The 20,146-nt window shown below is 46.7% G+C and overlaps 1 protein-coding gene across 1 annotated transcript in view; it reads right to left on the bottom strand.

Annotated features, from left to right (window-relative positions):
• The window catches only part of LOC119971711 (guanine nucleotide exchange factor for Rab-3A-like), a 106,971-nt gene that overhangs the window by 75,104 nt on the left and 11,721 nt on the right, over nt 1-20,146 (bottom strand). The gene's annotated exons all lie outside the window — the stretch shown is intronic.

Genomic DNA, 20,146 nt, shown 5'->3' with positions numbered 1-20,146 from the left:
CAGACAAGCTCTTCATTCCAGGGTCTTCAGTTCAATTCAATCTTCAGACTCAAGTAACTCAGTATATTCCAGGACATCAGGGTAGTTGGTGAGAATGAGCGGGTTGCTGTGTTCCACTACATATGGTCTTACAAAGACAACACATAGCTTATTAGAAATGGTGCAGGGGTTCACAAAGTATAAGCAGAAAGTGGAGAATTCTTCTCAATGCCAGGGCACTGCCTGCACAAGAGAGCCTCTTGCTCCATGTGTGATGGTGAAAATTCTGCTGCCAGGGAATGGCCACCTCCATGTTGATACTCTGGGCTCCGGGACAGCTGGAACATCCGTGACAGCATATATGTGAGGCACACTTATCTCTGTCAGCAAGTAGCAATGTAACAGAACCAAATCCCAGGGTAACTGCTGCCACCAATGGATTTTAATAAGCACCCACGATGAACACAAGGAAAACCATTTATATGTATTGTTTCAGCCATGGCTCTGTTGGGAGAACTCTCAGCTCTGAGTCAGATGATTGTGGATTCATGTCCAACTCCAGAGGCTGAGCTTAAAAATCGGCCAGGCCAACGTGCCCAGCATCGAGGTACTTGTCACGAAAACTAGCTCAACTGGGTGGGACATGTCATTCAGATCCCTGAAGCCAGACTACCAAAGCAACTGCTCTACTTGGAACTCAGTCATGGTACAAGACTCCCCAGCAAGACAGGGGAAATACTTTAAGGAATGTCCTCAAAGCATCCCCAAGGAGGTCAAACATACCTGCCGACTGAGCCCCTGGCCTGTGAGTGGCCAAAATGGACCAAGTTAATTCGGGAACACATCCAGAGATTTTGTCAGGAACGTGCAGAGGCAAAGTTGAGGCATCAGAGAGCACTCACAGACCTCCGAACAACAAACTACCCGACTCTTCATCACCATCTGCTCTGATCACACACTGGACATATCAGCCATCTCAGAACTATTAAACTGGAGTCGTCCTCATCCCAAGGCACTGTCTAAGAGGAAGAAGTTGTTTGTCGGAGCTAGCTGTGTATATATAGGCTGTAGTGTTTCCTACAATCCAATACCGATTACGCTTCAAAATTACATGACTGTAAAGTGCTTAGGGGCAGCGTGAGGTTATTAGAGGCACTATATAAATGCACATCTGTCTCCCACTATGCAAGGGGTTTTATATGCTAGTACCTCATTTAATCCTTTTGGCAAATTGCCCACGCACAATATTGAGGGTAGTCATTTACCTAATTTGATCAACTCTATCCAGGTTACAGGAATATTTACGATCCCCTTTTTCCTCATTTACCTATACCTTGAAAGATGATCTAATATTTGTATTTACTACCCAGAAAATTAATTCCTAATGTTAATCACTGTATGAAGTTCTTAATTACATTAGACATATATTATCCCGTGAAGTTTTTGCTTCCATTCCCTTATTCTAGTGAATAAACCGACTTTATCCAATTTGATCAATATCTTGTACACTTCTTTGGAAATCAGCTCTCTCACAATCAAAATGTTATCTAACGCAGGATCCTATTCAATGGTATAAAATAGAAAAAGGCACTAAACCTAGAACAGATTTTCTGAACTTTCCCCAGAAGTTGAAATATACAAGTTAAGGATAGCAGGGTAGAATACAGGCAGATACCGACAAAGCCTTTCGAATTCTGATTGTCCCACATTCTGACAGTACTGAACTCTGCTGGACACTGCACACAGAGGAACATGGAAACAATACCAGCTCACAGGCTCTCTCTATATGTGTAAATCACCAACCTGATTTCTCAAGAGTGCAAACTGGTGAAAGTCACAGTCTGTAGACAGGATAGGGCATGTCCAGAAAAGTTCTGCTTCCGACACTCTCTTGTTCCCACAAATTACAACTTGCAAGTTAAAGCTGATGCACGTAGATGGGGAAATAAAAGTGATGCTTTTATTTCTGGGCCTTGACAGCGAGGCTGCAATGAATTTGAACAAATTCAGAGAGCCTGAAGCAAGTTGAATCCCCCTTAGGAGAATATCAGTGACCCCTCCTGCCAGCACTATTTTATTGGCCACACCTCCAGTGACACTAATCCAGTTCCATCATGTTGTAGCCACCTAAAATGGCGTCGTGCAGAGAATGGTGGGAAAAGTGGTCAAGTTCAGGGACAAGCAGGCTGCAGCTCAAATAAACACTTAAAAAATAAACTGCAGCTCAGACTCTACAATACACTGGAAAAAGGCTACAGCAGCCATCCCAGGAACAATAGAATTATCCTGTCAATCACACTTGTTTACCAGACACAGCGGCTCCTAAAGTCCTTATTTGGAAGGGCCTACCTGTCGCCAGCATTTAAGGCATGGCCACTAAGTACCCACCCCAAAATCGATGTGGCAGCCCCTGATTGGACTTGATCGATCAGGGTGATCGAGCCCTGATCAATTGATTGACAATGACCCAGAGACCGCCCACCGAAGAGCACAAAATCCAAGCAGGTTAAAAGATGCTACACCTCCTTGGAAACTCTGTGCAACAGCAGCCAACAAGGGTGACCCTTCACCAGCCAAAGAAGAAGAACATCCACGACACCAGAAGGAAGACCAGAGCCAAGGGCGAGGAAGACCAACAACCAACCATCGAGACTGCAAGACAGAGGGTCACAGATAAAGGCCATATCTGCCCGGTATTTGTCAGTCACTTGAAGTTAGGTCTTATGCGAACTAACTTTGTAGTTTAACTTATGTTGTATGTGTGAGTGATTGATTAACAGTAACAATTGTGTGATAGTGAGTAAATATTGAATTATTGTATGAAACAGACTTGTAGTCATTTGTCCACCATATATGGGATAAGACACACTGGTCATTCCCCCGTCGGTGCACAGTTTGCTGATTTTAGCAGTCAGGGCAATATTCTTGGTTTCAGAGCCCTAGGCTATGGTCAATAAAAGTTAAACCGGATTCCTGTTTATCCAGTCACTCCTGCTGGGATGTAAATCTCTGAGAACACTGATCTCGCATTCCGTGAGGATGAATTAATATGGACGTGCACTGTTCAGGTTCACACAATCCATCTTTGGAAACCACCAGCAATCAACGCCTTTGAAGAGGAGGAAGGGAGAAAATCAATCAGGGTGCAGTCAGGTTGTGGGGAGCGTGTCTACGGCAACCAGGAGTAAGAAATAAATCTGGACAAGCCCAAAAAAAGCAGTGGAAAATCATGACTGTCATGTACCCATTTGATACGAAGTTCAGTCATAGCCAACCATAAAGCGCTAAATATGGGATACTCATTAGGAATCTGAGTAGAAACAGCATTATAATGTTGCCTGTAAACCCATCAGTGTTAGAGATTAGCTTCAAATTCCTGCACTCAGGCAGCAACAGAAACAGCGGTCTCTCCAGAGTGAATTCCGAGAGTCGCACATACGTGAAGGAAGAGATTCACTCGTTAAAAGCTCAGGTTGGTCGGCACACTTTACCTGTAAATATGGATAGCTCAAGGCAAGGGTGTGAGGGAATGTATGGTGGAGTAGGAAATTTACAGCATTAACCCCAGGAATACTGAGGAAGTCCAGAATACACTCCGTGCTGTGAGAAAATGGGATAATGGAATTACTGATGTTTATTATTTCAAGTGGAGCCCATGTGACACATTCTGAAACATCGCCACAGGCCTCTCTTCTGTATTTGGCCTGAGGCCTGGTCTCAGAACAGAGGCCTGAATGGCACCAGAGCTTTGCGTCAGAGCAACATAAATAGTTTGTGATTTTAATTATTAAACCTCACGATATTTGTTACTCCTGTTTTCCCCTAAGGCATCAACTCCACCTTGGTGTATGGTTCCACAGGTACTAGCTACCCTCTAATATCTCAGAAATTCAGGATTGGTAAAGCTATACAGTGTGTGGCAGTAGATAGTTGGTTATGCATCACAGTCACATCCAATTCTGTCTTCAAAGTCCACAAACATTTTCAAAGAGGGCTCTGAATAATAATCAGCAACAGGATCCTAAGCTGACCACCAAACACAACTGTGGAACCTCTGTTGGAATAAACTAAATAAGTACAGAATAGGAGTTGAACCTTAGGTTTCCTATTGTGTTTGGCTCAGTTCACATGGTACAGTTAACTCATTAAACTAGCAGGAGAGCTCTCCTTTCAGCTGCTAACTATAAAGAAGGCACCCTCAGAGAGCCGGACACAAGTGTGATAAAGACTTTGAACAAACTTTGTCAGCATGCATAAACTTGCAACACCACTCAGACTTCAGCCGGAGTCACTGAGTGCAGTGTTAGAACATTCTGATAAACATTTGACAAAGGGTCACCTGGACTCGAAACGTTAGCTCTTTTCTCTCTCTACAAATGCTGCCAGACCTGCTGAGATTTTCCACCATTTTCTCTTTGGATTCTTATAAACATGGTCCTATGACAAGTTGCAAAGCTACAACATCTAATAATGTACCCACACCAAAATCTGAAGGAAGTTTAATCCCCTTTTCCTGATGTAACAAGGATGCAGCATAGTGAGCAATTTACCACCTTTTCACAACTTTGTTCATACAGAGCAATAATGCCTCAGAATGGCGATTGAAGGGATATTGTGAGAGAAAAAATACAAACACTAAATGAATGAACTATGGTGAAATATTTGAAAAGCTTAAACTATACAATATGGAAAGATCACTAAAGGGAGGAAGACGGTCCCTCACTACATGAAGTGATACAAATAAATCAACATGCCAGAATATCACTTCAAAATAATTCAGATTAGCATTAGAATATGTACAATTCAATTAGTAAAGAAATGTTTAAAACAGACATTTTAAATTGTGAAATTTCAAACCTAACACCACATCACCACACAGATTGCAGTTCAACAAGGCGGCTCACCACCATCTTCGCAAGGGCAATTAGGGATGGGTGATAAATGCTGGCCTCATAGTGAATAAATGAATAAATAAATACTTTAAAAATTTCTTAATGCTGACAAGGAATAGTCAGAACAGTCTCTCAGGTAAGGTAATGAAGACAGAACTGAATGTTATGAAGTGGAGAGCTAACGTAGCAGGGTGACATCTGATGGGCATTGTGCCCTTATATGTCCTCGGGCTAAAAATTCACTCGGCCTTTTCAGGTGAAGGAGTCACACTCCACATTTCATTTGAGACAGGCAGAATGCAAGCTTGGTGCTACCTCCTCATTTACAATTGTAGTGTTAGCTCGATTGGAGCCATGCTTCTGGCTGCCTATCCAGCCTAGGCACTCAGCAAGGGGCTGAGCAGCATGTGTTGATATCATGTGATGCAGCTAACCTGCTCCTCTGAAAGGCCGAAAATGCTGGAAATTCACAGCAACTGGAGAAAGAGAATTCGTGTTGCAACTCGATGACATCTCACCAGAACAGTTCGGATGAAAGGTCATCAGACTGAAACATTCACTCTGATTTTCTCTCCACAGATCCTGCCTAACCAACTGAGCATTTCCAGCATTTTACGGTTTTATTTCAGATTTCCAACATCCGCAGTATTTTCCCTCTCGCGATCGATGCTGTGTCGGGCTTGAAAGTTGTTCTAATTAAAGGAGCTAACATCAGCTGAATGGTTTTTCTCACCCATATCCATCTTGGACCATGGAAGGCCTTAAAGAAAATCCTAATCTATCATCATCTGGCAACCACATGAGCACTTCCAGCAGGGTTTACAGGATGATGATCGGTAGGAGGAGCTGGCTGATTTTTTTTCCCACTGTCCTTGTCCAGGAGTACTGATGATGGTCATTGTGCCACTAGCATTGTCCCAGGTGTGTTCAGATAACTCAACACTGACCAGGAACCAAATGTAGATTTACCCGATTGATATATCTCAATATCACATCAGTCAGTCCTCTTAACCATATGACCATGAAGGAACTGAACTAGCAGTGAAAGCACAGGAACAGAAAATAACTCAAATGGTGATAACTCCAATTATCTTATTCATACAATTCAGAATGAGCAATTATCAGATAACATTTCTCCTTTCGAGTTGATCTCCCATGATATTGTGTTTACTGTGACTTTATACTTCATAGCAATGTTCAAAACACAAAGGACTCTGTACAAGCTTTCTATTTACAAGGGAGTAGATTAGGATATTGAAAAGAACTTGCCGTCCACTGTGTATGATGTTGATATTGGCTGCAGGCCAAAGCTCAGTGAATGACGGCAAGTTACCCATTTGTTTGAGTAAGGACAAATCAGCAGTGGTCAAGGTGAATTTGGGGCCATTGGCCCAGTGTGAAGTGCAACAGTACAAACAATAAACGCATTTTTTAATCTTCTCTCCTGAAAAAAAATCGCTTATTGTCACAAGTAGACTTCAAATGAAGTTACTGTGAAAAGCCCCTAGTCGCCACATTCCAGCGCCTGTTCGGGGAGGCTGGTACGGGAATTGAACCGTGATGCTGGCCTGCCTTGGTCTGCTTTCAAAGCCAGCGATTAGCCCTGTGCTAAACCAGCCCTCCTTATCCGGTGGTTGATTTCAGAGGCCAGCAGACAGATTCCACCCCCCCTCCACGTCTGAACCTCCGTTTGTAAGGGTGCCAAACTGCATTGCTGCTACCCCACAGTCAGATTATACCAACTCTACATTCAGATTGTTTTCCCCCTAATGATCAGCTCAGCAAAGCATCACACACCACATTCCTCCAGCCATCCAGCTCAGGGGGCACGATGCATTACATTCTGTCTAATGTATAATGTTATGTGGGGTTATGGGGATAGAGCAGGGGAATGGGCCTATATACAGTGCTCTTTCAGAGGGTCAGTGCAGACTCGATGGGTGGAATGACCTCCTTCTGCACTGTTGATTTCTATGGTTCTATAGATACATTTTTAGGGAAGATGAAATAGATTAGGGGCTGGCTCATGGAGCACTGACTGAATGTGGCTTGTTTCTGCATTGTAAAACTTTGTGTAATTCTATATAGGAAGCCCAGGTTTCTTACACTCATCAGTGTGCTAATGTTGTCCAATATCTAATGCATAAACATAGCATAATTCAGGGTATAACAACAGGACCTCCTTGTAACCCGCACGAGACCCATGGGGTCGGACCAATTGGTCTCCCTGTGACTCTCATTGAGTATGAGCAACGGCCCTGAGGGGTGGGAGCCCCATTAGCAAAGCCATGGATATTATGTATGAAAGCTTGGCCTAAGTGGGAACTGAGCAGAGATGTCCTGACTGGGACCTGTGTACAACATGTTAATAGTTTCTTGTTCAATAAACAAACATTTTCTTTTAACCTCTAATGTGGACTCCTCTGTGCAGACAATATTGGCGAGGAGGATAAAGTGGAGCTGCAGGTGGTGCCGCTAATCGTTGGAAACCAGGCCATCTTTATCCGTTGTCATGAGAATATCACTTTAAGAAAAGTTTTTCTGCTCAAGTTACTGCAGTGATGTCAGGGTGTGGGTGGAGCTGAGCTCTTGCTCTGCTTTTTAGTTTCACTTTGAGAAAAGCTTGGGTGTGTCTGTGTTTTGTGGTTTTGTTTTAGTGTTGGAGCTGCAGCCAGCCAAAGAAGGTGTAATATTGTTCTCTCTGCCGTGTAAATCTCTTGATCATTTGATGAATTCAGAGTGATAACTGTCTCAGTAGTGAATTTAAACCTGATGTGCTTCTGCTAAAAGTTTTTTTTGATGTCGTATGGATGTTAAAAGGAAAGTTTAAGGATTTCTTAGTGTTGTATTCCTTGGGGGTTGTATTTGAATTGATGGTTGCTAAAATGTGCACTGTATGTTTTTAAAAGGTTAATTTGAGTTCATAGAATAAACATTGTTTTGCTTTAAAAATTACTTTTCGATCTCTGCTGTACCACACCTGTAGAGTGGGCCGTGTGTTCCCCATAACCACAATCTAGTAAAAGGTGTGGGTCAGGTGAACTCCATGATACATTTTGGGGTTCGCTAAACCCTTGCCCATAACAGCATACCACTGGGGAACATAGAACATACAGTGCAGAAGGAGGCCATTCAGCCCATCGAGTCTATACCGACCCACTTAAGCCCTCACTTCCACCCTATCCCCGTAACCCAGTAACCTCACCCAACTTTTTGGACACTAAGGGCAATTTAGCTTGGCGAATCCATCTAACCTGCACGTCTTTGGACTATGGGAGGAAATCGGAGCACCCGGAGGAAACCCACGCAGACACGGGGAGAACATGCAGACTCCGCACAGACAGTGACCCAGCGGGGAATCGAACCTGGGGCCCTGGCGCTGTGAAGCCACAGTGCTAGCCACTTGTGTTACCGTGCTGCATTACTTTCAACATACCATTGTTCAGGAATTTGGATGTATTTGATGCAAGTATATAATATTAGATGCAATACATAGAATGTATATGCTACTTTTTCAGGGCAATGTGATATTTGGTGATGAGCAAGTCCGCACCGGAAAACACAACCGAACTGTGATCATTTCTGGGACTAGTAAACTACTACGGCAAATTCATCCTGGGCTTGTAACCTTGGCATTCCTGGGCATTTTAGCCCCTCTGCACGCCCAGCTGAAATAAATCAGGAGTGGGTGTGGAGAAGACCACAGGAAGAGTTCTCTAATGTGAAACAGCAGCTGACATCTTCTGGCCTGCTGACACACTGCGATCCCGCCAAACCACTCTTAGTCACATGATGTCTTGCCATTTGCCATTGGTGCTGTTTTCTCACATCAGATGGGAGCCAGTAGGGAGCGGCCTATTGCATCCGCCTCAAGAACCCTGGCCGCAAGGGAATGCAATTATGCACACAACGAGAAAGAAGGTTTAGCCGTGGTCTTGGCTGTAAAGACGTTCCAACAGTACGTGCATGGACATCGCTTCACAGCATTAAAGGGCCACAAGCTGCTGTTGGGACTCTTCAAAGAAGATAAGGCCATTCTGCCCATAGCATCGGCCAGAATCCAGTGGTGGATCTCCCAATGGCGCCTTTGAATACATTGGAGCGTCAGCCAGGGATGCCCACATCCTGTAAATGAATAAAAAGAAAGAAAAAGTTGCCGTCCCGTCTAAAGGTCAGAATCCCACACTGAGGGGCCTTCATAACGGACATCCAGGAGTGTCCAAAATGAAAATGCTATGTCTGGTGGCTGGACCTGGATGCAGAAATAGAGTGACTGGCCCAACAATGTAGTGCATGCCAGGAACTGCAGAAGCTTCCGCCCGCTGCACCTCCTCATCACTTGGTTACAACTTCACGCCAACTTTGCCAACCCCTTTCAAGGCTCTATGTTCCTGCACACAATCAATGCGCAATTCTGATTCAAAATGGCTGGAGGCTCACATGGTATCATCCACAACTTTGAAGTGATGGTTGAGAAGCTGTGACTTTCGTTTAGCACACATGGCATCTCAGAAGTGTTAGTCACTGCCACAAGTGTAAACAGACTAGACAGTTGGTACCAGGTGACAGTCTACGTTAGGAACTTCAGTGACTGTGCCACGTGGGGTCCAGGCACGGTAGTTCGACAAACAGGATCGGTATCGTACCAGGTTTGGGTACAGGACCGAGAAATGAAAAGGCACTTGGATCACCTCCACACCAGGAGACCAGCAATATGCAAAACTAATCCAGAAGAGCAGCTTCGGCATAGACAGCACCCGGTACCAGCACCTTCGGGGGCATTGTCCCTCAGGGTCATGGGGGAGATCGAGGGTTCTGACTCCAATGTGGAGACCTAGGCATTGGAGGTTTCTTTTTTTTTAAATCTTTTTATTGGCATTTTCCAAATTTATGAACAGTTATATACTTTGTTAGCCGTGTTAATTTAGTGTATTGTACAGAAAGGTATGTCTTGTTCTTCCTTTAATTTACCCTATGTATATTTTGCTGCCCTCTGGCTTGGCTAGTGGTCCCTCCCACCCTCCCATCCCACCCCTCCCTGTCCCCTCTCCGTGACCCCCCTTTCTCTCTGCCCGCCTTCTCTTTTCTTCTCACGTCAACTTCGGCTGTGTTTCCCCTGTGATGGGGGGGAGTCTGTCCCCTCCCTCCCACGTTGTTCCCTTTTGTGTTTTTCCAGCCTTTCCTATTCCTCCACCCCTCCCTCCCCTCAGGTTGCGCATTCCTATGAATCCTCTCCCCTATCCTTCTTTTCCCCTTGTCCTTCCTCTTTTACTTCCTATCTCTCCCGTTTCCCCACCTTACTTGTTGTTGCTCGTTCTGGAACAGGCCGACGAACTGCCCCACCATGCATCTAGGAAGCCTTCCTCCGACCCTTGGGCAGCGCACTTAATCTTCTCCAGGTGGAGAAATTCCGAAAAGTCAGTGAGCCAGTCTGCAGCTGTGAGTGGTGCTGCTGATCGTCAGCAGAGCAGGATTCTCCGGCGTGCAATTAGGGAAGTAATATCTAGGGCGTCGGCCCTCTTCCCCATGTGGTGCATTGGAGGTTTCTGACGGTCAACAGACCGATGAGCAACCACCAGAGGTTTTCCAACCACGACAATCAGCAAGGAAACGGCGTTCGCTGACTTGATATACACCGCCTGATCCAGCATCAAGTGCAGCCGCAAGCAAAAAGCGAGCACCCTCCTACTCTACACTCATCGGAGGACTCTTCGAACATTGGAGAAGGGATTTTATAACCTGCACGAGACCTATTGAGTCGGATCAATTAGTCTCGCCATGTGTTTCGTTGTGCGTGAGCTTCCCCGCTGAGGGGTAGGGGCCACATCAGCGGAGCAATGGACATTATGTACAAAAGCTCGGCCCAAGTGGGAGCCAAGCAGGGAAGTCCCAACTGGGACCTGTGTACATCGTGTAAATAGTTTCTTTCCAATAAACAATCGGATTACTTTCGCCTCTCATGTGGACTCCTCTTTGGGCACAATTGTGGGCAGCAGGATAGCATGGTGGCTAGCATAAATAATTCACAGCTCCAGGGTCCCAGGTTCGATTCCCGGCTGGGTCACTGTCTGTGTGGAGTCTGCACGTCCTCCCCCTGTGTGCGTGGGTTTCCTCCGGGTGCTCCGGTTTCCTCCCACAGTCCAAAGATGTGCGGGTTAGGTGGATTGGCCATGCTAAATTGCCCGTAGTGTCCTAATAAAAGTAAGGTTAAGGGGGGGGTTGTTGGGTTACGGATATAGGGTGGATACGTGGGTTTGAGTAGGGTGATCATGGCTCGGCACAACATTGAGGGCCGAAGGGCCTGTTCTGTGCTGTACTGTTCTATGTTCTATGTTCTAATACTTGTGATATCAATGGTACTTGTAAAATTGCATGCCCTTCTCCAATTTTGGCTCTGAAACACTTTGTGAGGACAGAGCCAGCTATAAATCATTAAGCTGCTTCATTTCAGACAGCAGGTGAACACAGTAATAGTCAAAGAAAATGGGGGGAAATAATAATCCCTGTCCCTATTGTGAGCTGACACAATCAATTTTGGGTATTAACATTCCTTCTCGATTGCTCTAACTACAAAACTGCCCCTCTATCTCTGATCCGAGCTCTGGGCCCAAGCGCCTCATCCCAAACAGCCTCTTGTTCAAAACCCAATTCCATCCTACTAGCAGCTGTATTGCAGACACCGCGCCCCCCCCAAAAACTTGTTAAAGTTTTTAAAACATTTCTCCAATTAAGGGTCAATTTCCACATACCATGCCCATCTTTGGATTGTGGGGGTGAGACCCACGCAGACAGGTGTATTTACAGACACCCAGATTTATTTTGGTACCTTCAAGTACAAACGTTTGTTAGACGGATGATTCCAGCATTCCCGGTGATGCCGCCATCTTCCTTGCTGGAGGGACTCCTTTCCTGTTCAGAGTCAGAAGAAGATAGTACGTCCAGCATCTATAGACGGAATTTGGGGGAGGATCTGGTCTTGGCAGAGGAGGCAAAGCCCAAATGGGAGACAGAGCTAGGGCCTATATTGGAGGAAGAGATGTGGAGTGTGGCACATTGCAAGTTACGTAAACACCAGGACACTGACGGCATTTACAAGGGAATGACAACATCAACATCAACACTTCCATAACAGCACAAGAAAGCCACTCAACCGTGTAAATTCATGAACTTTGGACTCACAACTATTAGTTGGTATTGTATAATCCTCAATGTGATCATAACTATTCTTTGATCTTGTATAATCATCACTCATCATGGCTTGTGCATGTCATCACTTATCTACCTATTTTGTTCAACTTTCTTTGACCAAGTACAGAAAATATGTAACACGAATAAAAGGGGGATGTGGTGCTATGCATCACTGTAAATACACAAGGGGTTAATGTAAATACACTACGACTAAGTAAACACTAGAGAGAGCACCAGCGACATGACATGCAAACATGCAGGTAATGAACACTTCGAATAGGACACAACCAATGAGCAGTCAAGACACCCAGAGACGACACTACCACAAGTGGGCATTACAAAACCCATATACAAAAGGACAGGGCACACATTCTCTTTTTCTTTCCACAGGCGGCACTTAGAGAGTAAGACAGGGGCAGATAAAAAGCATCACACCCACCACGTGGCTTAGAGTAGACTGGTCAGTTAGACTGAGTTACTATAGCAAGATTAGCAGGAGAGTCGAACTCATAGAGAACTGTGCTAATGGTTCATTAAATCACATTGAACTTACTTCAAAGTCTGGAGTATCTTTTGGTCAAAGCTGCATCGAGTTGCAGCCTGAGTTATCCCAGAGTACATAACACAACAAACGCCATGTCATCGTGTGCAAGATTGAGCCTGATTCAGCTCAAGGTAGTGTTTAGGGCGCACCTCCCTAAAGCCAGAATGAGGTGTTTCTTTACGGGGATTGAGGATAGGAGCGAACGCTGTTTGAGGGGGCCCGCTAATCATAGAATAGAATTCTAGAATTTACAGTGCAGAAGGAAGCCATTCGGCCTATCAAGTCTGCATTGGTCCTTGGAAAGAGCACCCTACTTAATCCCACGTCGCCACCCTATTCCCACAACCCCACCAAACCTTTTGGACACTATGGGCAATTTATCACAGCCAATCCACCTAACCTGCACATCTTTGAACTGTGGGAGGAAACCGGAGCATCCGGAGGAAACCCACGTAGACACGGGGAGGAAGTGCAGTCTCTGCACAGACAGTGACCTAAACCGGGAATCGAACCTGGGCCCCTGGTGCTGTGAAGCCACAATGCTAACCACTGTGCTACCATGCTGCCCTATTCGGCACATTAGGCCACAATATGCCGTATCTTGGAATGAACCTGAAGTATCTGAGCAATTCCAGTTATGTATCTCCCAATTTAAATGGGCATTAAATGATTGGCTTTTTTTTAAAGTCAGGATAATCCTTTTAACCTCTGTCCCTCCTGCCCTGCTTACTTGGTGTGTCCTCAGGCTCCTTGCCCACATTAAATAGTTCGCACCTCATGTTTGAAGCACACTGAAAGCCAACCAATCACCCAGCCCTGACCTTTATGGTGTATTGAGAGTGGTGGACATTAAGCGGCGGAAAATAAGGCAAATAGGCTGACGTCACTTTACATGGTAAGCTCTTCAATGGTAGCAACTCAATCACTTTTATTGGAGGAAGGGGTTGTGGGGAGGGGCAGGTGGAAAAACACAGCGGGAGCATGTCTTTGTATCTATCTCATGTGGAAAAGCTTGATGCTGACATGACGTTTCTGAAATAAAGGGCTAGATTTTCATCCTGGAGGCAAGGAGGGAGAGTTGAGAAATTACCCGGCTCGGGTTATCCATCTTGGGGGACTTGGCAGAGCACCCAGACATCCATTAGTCTGTTGATAAAACTGCACCCAAACAAAAACACTGCTTGATTTACATATTTCTCTCTTAGATTGATTTCTCAATTACTCAATATTTGTTTACACAAGACAAAGAGGATTCAGGGGTGGAATTCTCCGACCCCCCCCCCCCCCCCCCCCCAGGGGGTCGGAGAATCGCCCGGGGCCGGCGTCAATCCCGCCCCTGCTGTGTCCCGAATTATCCGCCCCCCGAGATTCGGCGGGGGCGGGAATCGTGCCGCGCCAGTCGGCAGGCCCCCCATGGCAATTCTCCAGCCCGCGATGGGCCAAAGTCCCGCCGCTGACAGGCCTTTCCTGCCGGCGGGAATCAAAACACCTCTGGTGCCGGCGGGATTGGTGGCGCGGGCGGGCTCCGGGGTCCTGGGGGGGGAGCGCGGGATGATCTGACCCCGGGGGGTGCCCCTACGGTGGCGTGGCCCACGTTTGGGGCCCACTGATTGGCGGGCGGGCCTGTGCCATTGGGACACTCTTTTTCTTCCGCCCCGCCATGGCCTTCACCATGGCGGTGGCGGAGGAGACCCCCTCCCCTGCGCATGCGCCAGTATGACGTCAGCAGCCGCTGACGCACCGGCGCATGTGCGGACGTCTGCCAGCCAGCGAAGGCCTTTCGGCCCCGGCTGGCAGGCGCCAATGGCCGTTCGCGCCGGTCGGCGGAGCGGCAACCACTCCGGCGCGGGCCTAGCCCCTCAATGTGAGGGCTTGGCCCCTAAAGGTGCGGAGAATTCCGCACCTTTGGGGAGGCCCGACGCCGGAGTGGTTGATGCCACTCCAATACGCCGGGACCCCCCACCCCGCCAGGTAGGGGAGAATCCCGGCCCAGGTGCTTGCAGTTTCTGTTCTAGATACTTTAAAGAGCTGGTTGACTGATACTTTCATAAGGCATGTGGTAAAAGGGGTTTTTGTAAGAAGATTACAAATGGATGACTTTTTTATGGCTTTTCATAGATAACGCAGTTACTACAGGGTTCATTGGTTCTGTACAATGTGTATACTGGTCAATGAGCATTGAAATGCTATAGGTTGGGATGGAGGGTGAGGGGCATTGGGGGGGGGGGGGTTGCGGGGGGCTTAGGTTTGCATGGGAGGCATCAGTAAGACCTTGTGGACTTATGTTTCAAAAGGTTCCGTCATGCAGACGATAGTTCATCATACCGCTGCTGGGCTGTGAACCATGACTCATTGAAAAGCTGGCCTGACCACAAAAATTGCTGCAGAGAGCTAGCAGATGCCTATCTCCGCAATGGAGTCAGCCAAATCAGGAGTGCAAGGTGCGGGCTCACAACCTATACCAGCCTACACCCATATCCGATACTGGTGAAAATTGGGGTCGCTGGGAATGGGGTCAGAAATCCAGGAATTAGAGTCATAGATGTTTACAGCACGGAAAAAGGCCCTTCGGCGTAACCTATGTAACTGTCCAACTGCTTTTTAAAAGACAAAATCATACCCGCCTCTACCATTTCCTCTGGCAGCCCATTCCAGATACTCCTCAGCCTCTGTGTGAAGAAATGTCCCCTCTGGTCTCTTTTGTATCTCTCCCCTCTCACCTTAAACCTATGCCCTCTAGTTCCAGACTCCTCTAACTTTGGGAAAAGATGTCAACTATCTACCTTATCTATGCCCCTCATTACTTTATAGGCCTCAATAAGTTCACCCCTAAACCTCCTATGCTCCAGGGGAAAAGTCCAAGCCTATCTAGCCTCTCCTTATAACTCAGACCATCAAGTCTTGGTAGCATCCTCTTCTGCATTCTTTCTCATTTAAAAATATCCTTCCTATAATTGGGTGACCAGAACTGAACACAGTATTCCATGTGTGATCTTAGTAATGTCTTGTACAATTAGATCCCGGCCATCAGTTTTAAAGGTTTGCAGAGTCTTCCCCAACTCCACAAGAACCCAGCTCAAAGGGTTCAATGCTCCAAACTAACACCATTCACCGTGATGAACACAAATAAAAAATCAAGCCCCATTTCTTCCTGACACGTGCAACAAAACTAGAGTAATTTTCTATGTCGTCATCACTGATACCAGTCAAAGAATGTCTTCAACAATCTCAGTTCCTCTTCTTGCCTTTGGTTTGTTGTGGGGGGGAGGGGAGATTAATGATATCAACATTGTAAACCATCAGATTATAATCTTGCATCACATCCCTTTTTTCTCATTTGAATAACTTGTGGTTGGATTTAAATTCAGAGTTTGCTTGCAGCCTCAGAGTTAGTACTGCAGCTGGGCATTAGGTCACGTTACTGGTAGGAAGATTGCTTTTTCCCAACCCATTACTCTAAAAAGGGAGTGCAGAGCAACGGAGTTGCTTTCATTACAGAACTCTGGGATCTCACTGTTATCAGGTTTGTTGGCTGGTACCTTATATCAAATCCCAAAGCCATGAGAAGCACAGCAACAACGGCCTGGATTCTCCGCCACCCGATGCCAGTAGCTGGGTTCCTGGTGCGACGGAGAATCAGGCGTCCAGCGTAAAAACGAGATCGGCGTCCGGTGCTCCTGCTTCCCGCGTGGGATCAGGGTTTGTGCCCAAGTGGCAACGGGTGGATACAAGTGGGTCATTAAGACTTAGCGGGCTGGGCACCATATTCGCCGAACCCAGGTGATTCTCCGATCCTCTGGGCCGGGGATCACATGGGCGGGATTTACTACTGGTATTTACGAGCGTGGCTGTGCTGTGGTGGGCCGACGGGGTAATTCCTTAAGGAAGTTTCCCCCAAAGTCCACCTGAGAGCCACCCTCCCCCATACAATGCCAGAATTGACCACCTCACCCCCACCAGAACACCCCCCCCCCAGGCACCCAGAGACCCCCTAAATAGGGGGACCCCCCACAGCGATTCCCAATAGGGTGACCCACTAAAGAACGTCCAAAAATGAAACCCCAGTCAAGAAGCCCCCCCAGAAACCTGTCGGGGAGCCCACTAGGAAAGAGACCCCGGTCTACAAGCTAGAGAGCTGTCCAGACAGAGGCAGCCACTTCAAAGGGAGTTAAGTGCATTCCAATCACCCACTTCAGGCTTAAGTGATTTTGAAGTATTCAACTAGAAATTAACAGCACATTGCTCTATTTGAAGTGGTTTGTTTGCAAATATTGTAATCAGAGCACTTCAGAGTTACTGAACCATGAAAAAGATGAATGAAGCAAGGCTCCCATTGTGTGTGTGTGTGTGGAAGCTGTCACTCACAGCCCACTAAGGGGAATGAATGAATGGTTTCCAGCTCAAGGACCTGAGGGGTTTAAACACAAGTCAATGCTTTCTCTTTCACAAAACTCAAAAAAAGAAAATATTAGACAATCTCAACAGGTCTGACAGCACCTGTGCAGAGAAAATGGAGCTAATGTTTCGAGTCTGGATGACTCTTTGTCAAAGCTCAGGTGTGTGTTACAACAGTAATTGTTTTCACTGCTTCTGCCAGTACTGCTCTCCAGCTTCCATCAGGGGTCTCTTTTCTGGGGGAGGCGTCCTGATATATTTCTCTTTTCAGGGGGCTTCCTGACAGGTGTCTCTTTTCTGGGGGATCTGTGGGGGTCTCCCTATTTCAGGGGCCTCTGTGTGTGTGGGGGGGGTTTGTAGCCACCTGGGTGGCCACGTCCCGATTCAAAATGGACACTCGCAAGGAGTGCAGGGAAAAACGGACAACACCAGAGAACACAAGCAAGGTTTCCTGTGTATTAAGATTTGCAGAACCCAGACAGGACTGAAACCAATAGCCATTAACATTAATCAGCTATCTCCAGGGACAAAAAGAAACATTGAAACAATCGAGACCAAGACAGACTCCCCGGCGCCAGTGGGAGCTAAAACAAAGGCAGGCCAACAGCCACATAAGGCCCGCCCAACGAACAACTCCGGTATTGGAGAAAATCGATAAGAACGATTGGGACATGGTCCAATTAATTGGGACCAAGTCCGGGGTCCGCCCAGAAGGGCGCGAAACCCCTGGGGACTATAAGATAGCGTCCCCAAGTTCAGTTCGCTCTCTTGGCCTTGGCTCTCAGCGAGGAAAGACCTGCCTAACAGCTGCATCAACCAAGTAAGTCTAAGGTCAACGCACGCTACGAGATAGACACTCCTAGCTACTATTCCGTACCAGTTCGAAGCCAGCAGTATCAGAACCGGACAACGGCCATTGTTCCTCTGACCTGGTGGGCCACTCGAAGCTAAGTATAGGCTTTAGTAGCAGTTGTAGTTTAGTGAGTAGAGTTTATGCATGAGTAATAATTGACTGTGTGTAAATGAATGTGTATTGATTTCAAACTTACTAACTGGTGTATTGAGTTATTGATCAGTGCTTGGCTTTAAATCCTGTGGTGGTATCAGAAAGATACCTGGCGACTCTAGAGCAAAGGTAATTAAAACAGTAAATTAAGGGAAAGCATAACGAGCAACATTTACTGGCGACTCCGCCGGGACTCGACTTAGAAGTGCCCCCCCCTCCCCCCCACTCCGAGAGAACCCAAAATTTGAATTAGAAATCCAATTGGAAACAGAAAAACCGCACGAGTTTAAGCAGAATTTGTAAGTGTGTTAATGCATGCGTACTAACAGGGATATAAGGTAAACCTGAGAGATTTTGTTGCGTAAAACTGTCCGGAATTTTGTAGCCGGAAATTAGCGTAAGCCGTACCCGTATTTACATCACCGCTTTATCACCCCCTGTTCCAAATTTAATAGAGAACCCAGAAATAGACAAAATGGCAATGAAGGCAATGGAACGCCTAATGAACCCCCAGGAATTTGTGGTCACAGCGACCAGTAGAGTAGGACAGTGTCCCGTTTGGAAAGATGAGATTAGGAAGTACCTCAAAGGGAAAGGATGGCCCCTTTGGAGCAAATTTTACGCGAATGAAGAAACAGGTCCCGGGAGTATAGGACATAGTTGGTGGGAGAACCTGACAGAGATTCACAAGAAGAGCTTGGGAAAAGCTCGCAAGCCGATGGCAATCGTGTCCTGTCTGGCACAATTGCGAGGCACAGAGGAGGTCGTTAGGACGCTCCGTAGAGAGATAGAGGAGAGAGATACAACGAGTAAGGTAGATGTGAGCGAGATAGAGAAGGAGAACAGAGAGTTAAAAGGGAGGTTAGCAGCAAAGAACAGAGAGGTGGATGATGCCAAGAGGGCACACCAGTCTTGTCTGGCGCACTTAAGCAGCTTCCAGACCCAGTACGACAAGGCTGACCAGGACACACAACGTGCGTTCTTGATAAGACAAGAAGCAGAACAGCAGGTAGAGGCATTGCAGAAGCAATGCAGTGATTTGAAAGCAGCCCTACGAGCACTCCATGCTTCCACAACGGAACAAAGGCAGAGCTCCGTAGACCATGCAAAGTGCCGGAAGCAAATTGCAGAATTGCAATCCCTACTTTCAGTCCAGAATGGCTTTCAGAGCACATTCAGATCCCAACTAGATGAGGAAAATGTCCCCGATTGGCAGGAATTAAATGAAACAGCCCATAGGTACGTGCATGGAGCATGTGCACAGGAGAAGCCCCAGAAAAGAAGAACACCCCAACCCCCCACTGAACAGGTAGAACACACCCCCATGAATCCGGTAACCACACACCGCAGAGCCGCAACAGAAGGAGAAACAGATTTCCTTGATACAACCCCCTTAACCGTGACCCAATTACAGGACGCGTGCGAGAAAATCACACCGTTCCTCCCCACTTCAGACCCCCACCAATTCTTTGCGAAAGTTAAACAACAGGCCACTATGTACGGCCTGGACGAGAGAGAGCAGGTGAAGCTCACAGTAGTAGCAGCCCTTCCCGACCCACAGAATGTAGGAGGAGGCACCCTAGCAGAGATGCACACAGCGATCCTTGATGCGATCGGCTATAACAGAGGAGGCTCGGAAGAAGGCCTGAATAAATGCAGGCAAAAGAAGACAGTGCACCCCACAGCGTTTGCTGGACGCTTGTGGATTCATTTCACTGCAGTTTTTGGAGAATTAGCCCGCGCCCATTTGTCTCCAGATAACAGGGCAAAATGGACTTGAATCCTGATCTCTCATGCAACAGAGGCAGGACAGAGAGCTTATGCAAATTATGACCCCTCAGATGAGGCCCACAACGAGAAATGGGTTTTAAAAAGGTTGTCCCGTGCTTGGGAGCAATCCGTTCAGAATAAAACCGCATTTAGGAAACCCGATGAAGAGCAGGCAGATGCAGATATGCATACAGTTAAAACGCACCAGAACCCCGCATGGATAAATGAGGGCAGGAACAGCCCACCCCAGCCCAAATCGCAAGAGTGTTACAACTACGGTCAGTTAGGACACTTTGCACGAGAGTGCACCGCCCCAAAAAAACCACAGAGAGCCCAACAGACAGGCACCTTAAATAGGAATAGGACAAAGCA

This window comes from Scyliorhinus canicula, chromosome 9, assembly GCF_902713615.1.
Source record: "Scyliorhinus canicula chromosome 9, sScyCan1.1, whole genome shotgun sequence".
Classification (NCBI taxonomy): Eukaryota; Metazoa; Chordata; class Chondrichthyes; order Carcharhiniformes; family Scyliorhinidae; genus Scyliorhinus; species Scyliorhinus canicula.
Note: the sequence above shows the minus strand (reverse complement) of the source record. Positions and strands in the feature narration are given on the sequence as shown.